The sequence below is a fragment of the Chelonoidis abingdonii genome, chromosome 1 (genome assembly GCF_003597395.2).
Source record: "Chelonoidis abingdonii isolate Lonesome George chromosome 1, CheloAbing_2.0, whole genome shotgun sequence".
In the NCBI taxonomy this organism is placed as follows: domain Eukaryota; kingdom Metazoa; phylum Chordata; order Testudines; family Testudinidae; genus Chelonoidis; species Chelonoidis abingdonii.
In genome coordinates this window covers 147448272-147457228 of record NC_133769.1, presented here as the reverse complement: position 1 = coordinate 147457228, position 8957 = coordinate 147448272, and the positions used below count along the sequence as shown (strand labels likewise).

Sequence of the window (8957 nt, the reverse complement as noted above, 5' to 3'; positions counted from 1 at the left end):
TCTGTAAGGGATTTGACTTAGTCCCACATGACATTCCAATAAAATAGCACTACACACAAAAAATTAATGCAGCCCATGTTAATTGATAGATCACAAAAATAACTGAAATGGGGAATCACCATCCTATGGAGGTGTTTCTAAGGGGTACTGCCATATCTGCGCTCAGCCAAATGCTATTCAACAGCTCTCTCAATGATTTGGAAGAAAATATAAAAGAAAACTGGTAGAGTAGTAAATAATGAAGGGGGGACAGGTCAGTTAGACAGACTTCTTAGTGAATGCGTAATATGTCTCAGATGGCACGTGACCAGGATTCATCTCCGAATTTGGTCCGCTGGTTGGATCATTAGCTTCCCCAGCTTGGGCCAGGTACTGCCCTGGACTGCTTAGTATAGTGGGCTCATTTGAGCAACACAGACATTTTACTACAGCCACATGCAAGATCATACACACAGGAATAAAAAAATGTAGGTCGCTCCTACAGATTGAGGGACTGTATTCTAGAAAAAGGCTTACACGTCATGGAACAGAACTATAAGCTCCCAATACAATGCTGTCTTTAAGAATACAACTGCAATCCTTAGCTATAGAAAAAGGAGGTTATTAAGTAAGAGTAGAGAGATGGTATTACCTCTACATATAGCATAACAGAGCACTGTACCTAATTCTAGTGTCCACACTTCAAAAAGAATGTTGAAGAATTGGAAACTTCAGAAAAGAGCAAAAAGAGCAATTAGAGATCTGGAAAATACACCGTACCTTGCCACAAGAGACTAAAATGCAATACACCGAGTTCATCAAAGGGAAAATTAGGATGTAACTTGATCACTGCCTACCAAGTAAATACACAGAGGAACATATTTCTGAGAGTACATAGCTCTAATGTAGAAAGAAAAAAGGCATAACAAGATCCAATCGTTGGAAGCCAAGGTTAGCAAATTCAGACTAAAAATAAAGCTGAAAGTTTTAACAGTAGGGGTAATCAACCACTGGATCAACTTACCTAGGGATATAGTGGATTCTTCACCACTTGCAGTCTTTAAACCAACACACATATCTTTCTAAATTAGATACTATTGCACCAAAAGTAGTTAGAGTTGACACAGGTTTGATACACGGTGAGATTCTCTGGCCTGCATTGTGCAGGAGGTCAAACTAGATGATCATAATAGTCCCTTCTGACCTTAAAAGTCTATGATTCTGTGATTCTATGATTCTATCATGTGAGCTGGAGGTTTCTGCTTCAGGCTGCTCTCCCAGCTGGCAGCACTGCGTGGTCGCACCTACCCCAGCCTACCCCTTGCTTCCTTGGCTCATGAAGCCTGGACAGTAGTAAGGAGCAGTTCAACTATAGGCTGAGCAAGTGCAGAATGGTGGTAGAATGCGCCTTTGGATGTTTAAAAGCTTGCTGGTGCTGTTGGTCAGACCTCACTGCAACCAACATTCCCACGGTTATTGCTGCTTGGTGTGTGCTGCATAATATTTGTGAGAGTAAGGGGGAGATGTTTATGGCGGGGTGGGAGGTTGAGGCAAATAGACAGGCATCCAATTTTGAGCAACCAGACACCAGAGCACAGCAAGGCACACTGCGCATCAGAGAGGCTTTGAAAACCAACTTCATGACTGGTCAGGCTTCGGTGTGACATTTGTGTGTGTTTCTCCTTAATGCAAACCCACCCCCTTTGTTGATTTTAAATCCCTGTAAGCCAATCACCCTCCCCCTTTGAAATAATGTAACTATTGTTTTGAAACCATACATTCTTTCATTATTAATTTTTTTAAAAAAAGAGATAACGGACAAGGTAGCCCCAGTGGGGTGGAGGAGGAGGAAAGGACAAGGCCACATTGCTTATTGTAGCCACAATAAAAATCTAACTGTTTGAATTACAGCTTTCTGTTGCTTGGGCCATCCTTTGGAGTGGAGTGGCTGGGTGCCTGGAGCCTTTCCCCCTCCCACCCGCATTCTTGGGAGTCTGGGTGAGGAGGCTATGGAACATGGGGAGGAGGGTAGGTGGTTATACAGTGGATGCAGCGGGGGTCTGTGCTCTCATTGGCTTTCCTGCAGCTCCAACAGGTGCTTCATCATGTCGTTTTGCTCCCCCATTAGCCTCAGCATCGCATCCTGCCTCCGCTCTTCGCTCTCACTTAATTCTTTCCTGGCATCTGCCACTGAATGATTCCATGCATTAAACTGTGCCCTATCAGTGTAGGAGGACTGTATGAGCTTGGAAAATGTCATCGTGAGTGAGTTTTTTTCGCCTTCTAATCTGCAGTAACCTCAGGGATGGAGATGATGGGGGAGCATAGAAACATTCTACCGTCTACGATTCTGGGGGGACTGCATGGTCACCTGGGCTGCTGAGAGCTGCTGAGTTCGTCATGCTGACCAAACAGGAAATGAAATTAAAAAGTACCGAGGGCTTTTCCTGTGTATCTGACTAGTGCATTGGAGTTCAAAGTGCTGTCCAGAGTGGTCACAATGGAGCACTTTGGGATAGCTCCTGGAGGCCAATACTGTCGATTTGCATCTGCACTACCCCAAATTCAGCTCAGCAAGGTCAATTTTAGCGCTACTCCCCTCGTCAGGGAGAAGTACAGAAGTGGATTTTAAGAGCCTTTTAGGTTGATGGAACGCAGTCATTTTTAAATCGACCTAACACAGCTAAATTCGACCCAACCCCGTAGTGTAGACCAGGCTAAGTGATTTAGGCCATATTTTCAGAGGTATTTAGATAACTAAAGATGCAGATAGATGCCTAACCTGCTTAGAAGCCTAACTCTCATTTGGTTTAAATGGGAGTCGGCTGTCTGATAGTAAGGTTCCCAATAATATAGTTAAGCATGTGTGTATTTGCAGGATTGGAGTATAGAAATGTAATGGTAGAATACAGAAAACTCACCAGTTTTGTAGCTACATCCATCACAACTATCACCACATTCTCTTTATGTATCTGTACACAGATATATTTACGTATATTCACATTACTGTTGAAAAAGTTGTATGTAGTTTATCATAAATATAACAACATACAATAACATACATATTTTCAGAAAGTGCATATTAGACAAAGGCTAAAGAAACTTCACTCTATGAACAAACAGTAAATAAAAAACTCTAAGAAAAAAACATTTTGATTGGAATTTTCAAGAGTGCTCAGCACTGACTTAACCCTATTTGTACTGAACTCAATGACTTCAGTTGGAGCAGTTAGGACAACAATGAACATATTTTAAAATCCCACCATGACAGTTGTAGATTGTTTTTGTTATTTAGGGGAAAATAGAAAGTAAGCATAGCTAGTCTAACAATTTAAAAATGCAAAGAATTTTACAAATAAATTATATTTCATTGGGGGTTATAAATTTTTAAATATAATTGATATTTTTATCAAAATCCTTCATTTATTGGGGATTTTCTAAATTATTTTAAAATGTCTTGGTCAGCTTACTCACTTTCAAAATTTAGAAACATTTTAGAAAATTTCCTATTGTGGAAATGATAAATGATAAACAAAAGAGGGTAATAAAATTTGACTACATTTTTAGTAAATTCTAATAAATTTTTAAAAAGTTATTTTGAAGGGAAATTATCTTAAAATATATTATGTTTTTTTTCCATTTTTGAAACCAGCTCTGAAAGTTAACACAGTTTTTAAAAGTGAATATGATTGTAGCGAAGATGTTCATTTTAAATCTTACTTATCTATGTTAAATGAAAACCGAGGAAAAGGAAGAATAAGAGTAATAAAGATGAGATTGAGACACTGAAAGAAAAGTTATTATAGAGTAACTAGAGGGTTAAACCAGAAAGCAAATTAATCCCTTATGTTACTCCACTGAAGCCAGAGGAAGTGTACCAGGGATGAATCTGAGCTATTTATTCACCCTGTAAATACTCTGTTTGTGCCTTTTAATTTTCATCATTACTGATAATATAAAGCATGTTCTAAATAACACTTCATGAATGAACGGAAAACAACAGGAGCATTTAAGATATTTTTAGAGGCAATACTAACCACAGAAAAATGCTAAACGAGCACACACGATATTTTTCCATTGTTAGGTTAATCTGCCTTTCTTACCACAAATAAAAGACAGACCAAATGTCTCAGTATGTGTGTCTTGGTAAAGCGTGGTGGACAACCTGAAGACAGAGTGGGTCAGAATCTGATCTCAATTACAATGGTGTAAATATAGAAAAAACTTGGTTGACTTCAGTGAAGTTCCTCCTAATTTTACACCAGTGTAACTGGGATTAGCCTCTGGCCTAACAAATCTTGTTTGTGACTCTGGTGTGTTGACATATTACTAGGGCTGTGTCCCTCTTAGCCCTGCTAAGTGTTTGTTGCCTTTTCCATTGTAAACACCTAGCTGTTTCAGGTTTTCAACGTTTTGTTCTAATACCCTCCAGGCTGAAATGCCTCATAACCACTTCCCTCTCCTTATTTAAATACCTTTAAAAAACCACAGGGGGGCAGCAGCCTAGCTCCAGCAACAGACAGGGAATTTCACTTAGCGAGAACAAGGTAAATGTGGAGGAATGGGTCTGGGAAGAAGAAATGAATGGATGTTAAAACAAACATTATGAGTGGGAGAAGAAATGATGGAGGTGAGGATTAATGGATTAAACTTTTCCCCCCCACATCATAAATGTAATAGATGGTCTTTCCAGAAGAATAGATTAGAGAAACTGCCTTTTACCTCTGAAAGCTTGTGTTAAAATCCCGATTACTTCAAAACTTAAGAGGAGTTTGGTGGTCCTCTTGTAAATCTTGGTACGGTCCCCCCAGAATAGCATAGGTTGGCATGAATGGCAGGTTTCTCCTCAAGGAAGACTAAAGCACAGGAATAGCAGGGGGGCTGCAGGGCAAGACTAAGGGGCATTGGCAGAGCTGTGTGGGGAGCCCAGGACTGGAATAGCAGGGGCTGCAGGGCAGGACTGAGGGGCATTGGCAGAGCTGTGTGGGGAGCCCAGGACTGGAATAGCAGGGGCTGCAGGGCAGGACTGAGGGGCATTGGCAGAGCTGTGTGGGGAGCCCAGGACTGGAATAGCAGGGGCTGCAGGGCAGGACTGAGGGGCATTGGCAGGGCTATGCATAAGCACTAAGGAATGGCAATAAGCAGCTCTTTGTCTTCTTTGTATCAAACCATTTCCTTGCCCTGCCCTTTGCTTCTCCCCCATTGTGTTGGAGATTCACTCTCAAGCCCTACCTGCTTTCCATCTCTTCATAAGGCTCAGGTTATTTACCACTTCTATAAAGTAAAAACACAAGCATTCACCGTTATGGGTCAGGTCTCCAAAATCTAGAGATTGGCTTAAAAATTTGGAGACCTTAAAGATAGTACATTTGGGGTTCTTTTTATTTGCTCTCTGGGTTTTCAGCCTTTGAAGTTCACATTTTCAGGCTAAAATTTAGAGCTGAGCAGACTATGGGTATGAGTTTTCTCCAGTGATGGAAAAGGTATTTCTCTGGGAGGCAAAACAAACAACACAGTGCTAAACGTCAGCAGCTTCATTCCATTGCAAACCACCTCTTCCTTTTCTTATGGGCAGGTCCCACCTCTAATTGCTCAGGCTGGTTGTATATTATTGCAGTCCTTGGGATTATTACACTGATTCTGCTAGTTACTGTGATCCTCTTAGCTCTGCGCTGAGTAAACGTGTGATGGTAAGTGCTGCAAACCAATTGACACAGAGTAAGTCACTTTTATCCAAGAATTTGTTTTAATGAAAATATGCTCAGGCATCAGACCAGGATGTGGAAGGACCCCCTTCAGCTACATCCCCATTACAATTCTCTTGTCCAGCCACTTCACAGCTGCACTCAGATAATGTCTAGCTCCCCCTGCTGGTTTTGTGTATAATGGACCATTTTATACTTTACTAGGCAAGTTCTGACACAATCCACGTTTTGGTGGAATTACCAATCAGGCTAACTACCAGGATTCTGCTCCTTTTATTTGAGTCCACTTTTTAGAAGTGATAACTTAATTTTAGATTTTTCAAGTTGAATGGGAGATAACCCCACAAATATACCATATACCTTAATCATAATACTGTTAGTGTAGCCTGTAGTTGCTTCCATAACTGCTGAGCCAAGGCCAGGACTAAAGGAGACCCTGTGTGCTGCCAGCAGGCAGCACAAGGTGTGTTAATCTTGGACCTAGTGTATCCAAAAGAACAATAGACTCTGCCAAGAGCTTCAGATAAAAAATCCTCATAGTAATGACAGCAGGGCTCCAGTGGATTGCAGGGTGCAATTTCAGAAAAGTACTGCAGTTGTCAATATCAAGCATATGGGGATATTTAGCCAGTTGTGGAGATAAGAAAAAAGTCTTGTGGGGATCAGTGTCTGTCCAGACAGAGGGCACATTATGCTGGGCATGGGAGTGACATTGGAACACTGGGCTGTTGCAAAGAATGGAGCATAGAAAGCAGCCCTACTACTGACAGGAGCCGAATAATTTCTCACAGACCCACAGAATGTGTTTATTCTCTCTCATGACTGTTCTCCCAGGAAATTGTTAGAGTGAACAGCAGCTCCTGTGGCAGTTGTGGTGTGGGTATCATGGGAATGGGGAAAGGTGGAGGAACCCAGTACAAGCAATAGGCCTAAATGTTGTGGCAATGTCTCCCCCTTCATATTCCCAATCACCAGTTCTTGGCCGTGCTTAAATTTATGACAAAGCCCAAAATGACACAGCTCGTCTCCTACTCCCCAAGAGAGGGCACTCAGTCTAGTCTGGTTATGGATTCAAAAGAAAAGTCTGTAATTAATACCTTCTGTCTCAATCTTTTCCAGATAACTCAACTCAGCAAGTCTCTCTTCAATGAAAGATCATCAAATGCTGGTTGAAAGTGCTCATAAATTGCTCTTTCTTTTAAATGACTTTGATAAAAGATAGACACTCTGTACCTTGGGGGAACACCTTGCACCTCCATATTCATCCTTATAATATGATTGTGTGGTATCCAATGCAACGTTTGTCTTGTTGAGTGTCTTCGGAAGGCTCATGATGCACTGAGCACTGTTGTTATAGTAATGTTATAGGTTGTAATTTCATGTATATAGTTGTGAGGCTGAAAATGTGTCCTCATGGCTTAAAACAAGCCCAGGCAAAAGTCTCCAAGAACAGAGGGGCAGTTCACACCTCATCAGGGCATGTATGGGACAAACCCAGCCCAGACTCACAGGAACAAAATATACTGGCCTAGGCAGCAACAACGGATCTGTTGGACTCTCGAATGAGTCACCCCCCTTTCCTTGGTCAGTTTGGGACTACGATGAGGTAATGCTCACCTGACTCTCAAGGGGTGGGATGCAAAGCCAAGAGGGAAGAAAGAACATGATAAAAAGGAGAGACATTTGCAATGTGATCTCTCTTCTAACTCCAACTACAGAAACCACCACCAAGCGACTGGAGCACTGATCAAAGGAGAGAGCCTTGACAAAGGGCAACCAGCCAGCCTGTGTTGAGAAGCATCTAAGTTTGTAAGGGCACTGAAAGTGTTCCGATCAGCTCAGAATGGGTTTTGCTTTTATTTAATTTGACCAACTCTGACTTCTTGTGTTTTGACTTATAATAACTTAAAATCTATCTTTTGTAATTAATAAATTTGTTTATTCTACCTGAAGCAGTGCATTTGGTTTGAAGCATGTCAGAGATGTTAGACGACGGGAGCACAGTCCAAGACAGGTCTTGTAGGTACAGACAACAGGACCTCCTCAGTTAGGTCCATCTTGTGGCGGGGGGTGGGGGCAGGGAGGCCAGAGCCCTGTCTGGGCTCCCCTCCCTCTTCCCAGCCAGCTCCAAACTGAAAACTCTCTCACCTTTGTCTCTTTCCTGGGCCAGGAGGTCACCTGATCTCTTTGTCCCCTTCACAGAGGAGGGGTCCAGGCCATCAGTTGCCAGGAGACAGGGTGTTGGCCATTCTCTGTGCAGACAGGTTCACACTGCCTCCCTAGGGCTCTGCAACAATCACACACCCCTAGACACTCGAGAAATGCATAGGGGAAACTGAGGCACCCACACAGCACTCTGAGAAAATATTAAGAATATTCCCACTTTGTCACATCCTCCCCTTGGGATAACAAGCCTGGTGCATATCAATTTCTTTGTTAAATTTACAAACTCATATAAGCTTGCAGCGTCCAGCAGGCATAACTGAACACTGCAAGATGGAGGTTCCCAGGGTTGTGTCTGGGACCGCAGATATTGGCTAGTGTCATTTGGTTGCACAATCTAAGCAGCAGCTGGCCAAAAATGCTCACTCAGGTAGCTGGGAGCAGCTTACATGCTAGAGGCTGTGCATGAACAGCCCAGGAGTGGGGGTTCTCACAGCAGAGCAGGTTAAGGCTGGCTCCCAGAGTTGAGGATTGGAGCGACCTAGCAGATCACCAGTCCAGAAAACACCAGGGGAACATTACAGTCATACTGCAGTTGCGTCTCATCCATGTTGTTTCTTTGAAAACTGAACCATTTGAATTTATTGCTTATTTCCATAATGCCAGCAATTATCAAATGATAAGATGCAAAATTCAAACCTGGAGTTAGAGCTTGTCCACACAGAGAACTGGATTGACATAGTGCGGAAAGACACCGCCTCCCTCTCACGTGGCTTAGTGCTTCCCCTTCTGGCAGTGGTGGGATTTGGGGTAAATCAGCCTCACACTGGACAGAATTTGTCTTCCCACTCTTTTTATTTAGCACTATTTTCAAGGTAGGCCTCTGGGCAGGCCTAAGGAGTGCTCCTTCACTAAACGAAAGAAACAATTCACTAACACAAAATAAAGGGGGATACCTATTCATGCCCCCTGTCTGAGGGGTATTGTCCTGTTATTGGCCCTGTGGTGCCAATCCTTCCCCTAAACAGGCAGTGAGTTTTGTTGTTTCCCCTGTAGGGAGGAGATCAGCCTCTCACCCAGCCTGGAGAAGCCTTTCTTGCTCTGCTGCCA

At 42.6% G+C, this 8957-nt stretch overlaps 1 long non-coding RNA gene across 1 annotated transcript in view; it reads left to right on the top strand.

Annotated features, from left to right (window-relative positions):
• Positions 1-7611, top strand: part of LOC116817593 (uncharacterized) — a 19918-nt gene extending 12307 nt beyond the window's left edge. The window contains exon 3 of the long non-coding RNA XR_004371974.2: positions 6804-7611. This is a non-coding gene — a long non-coding RNA (uncharacterized LOC116817593). The remainder of the gene's footprint in view (positions 1-6803) is intronic.
• Positions 7612-8957: the final 1346 nt, after the last annotated feature.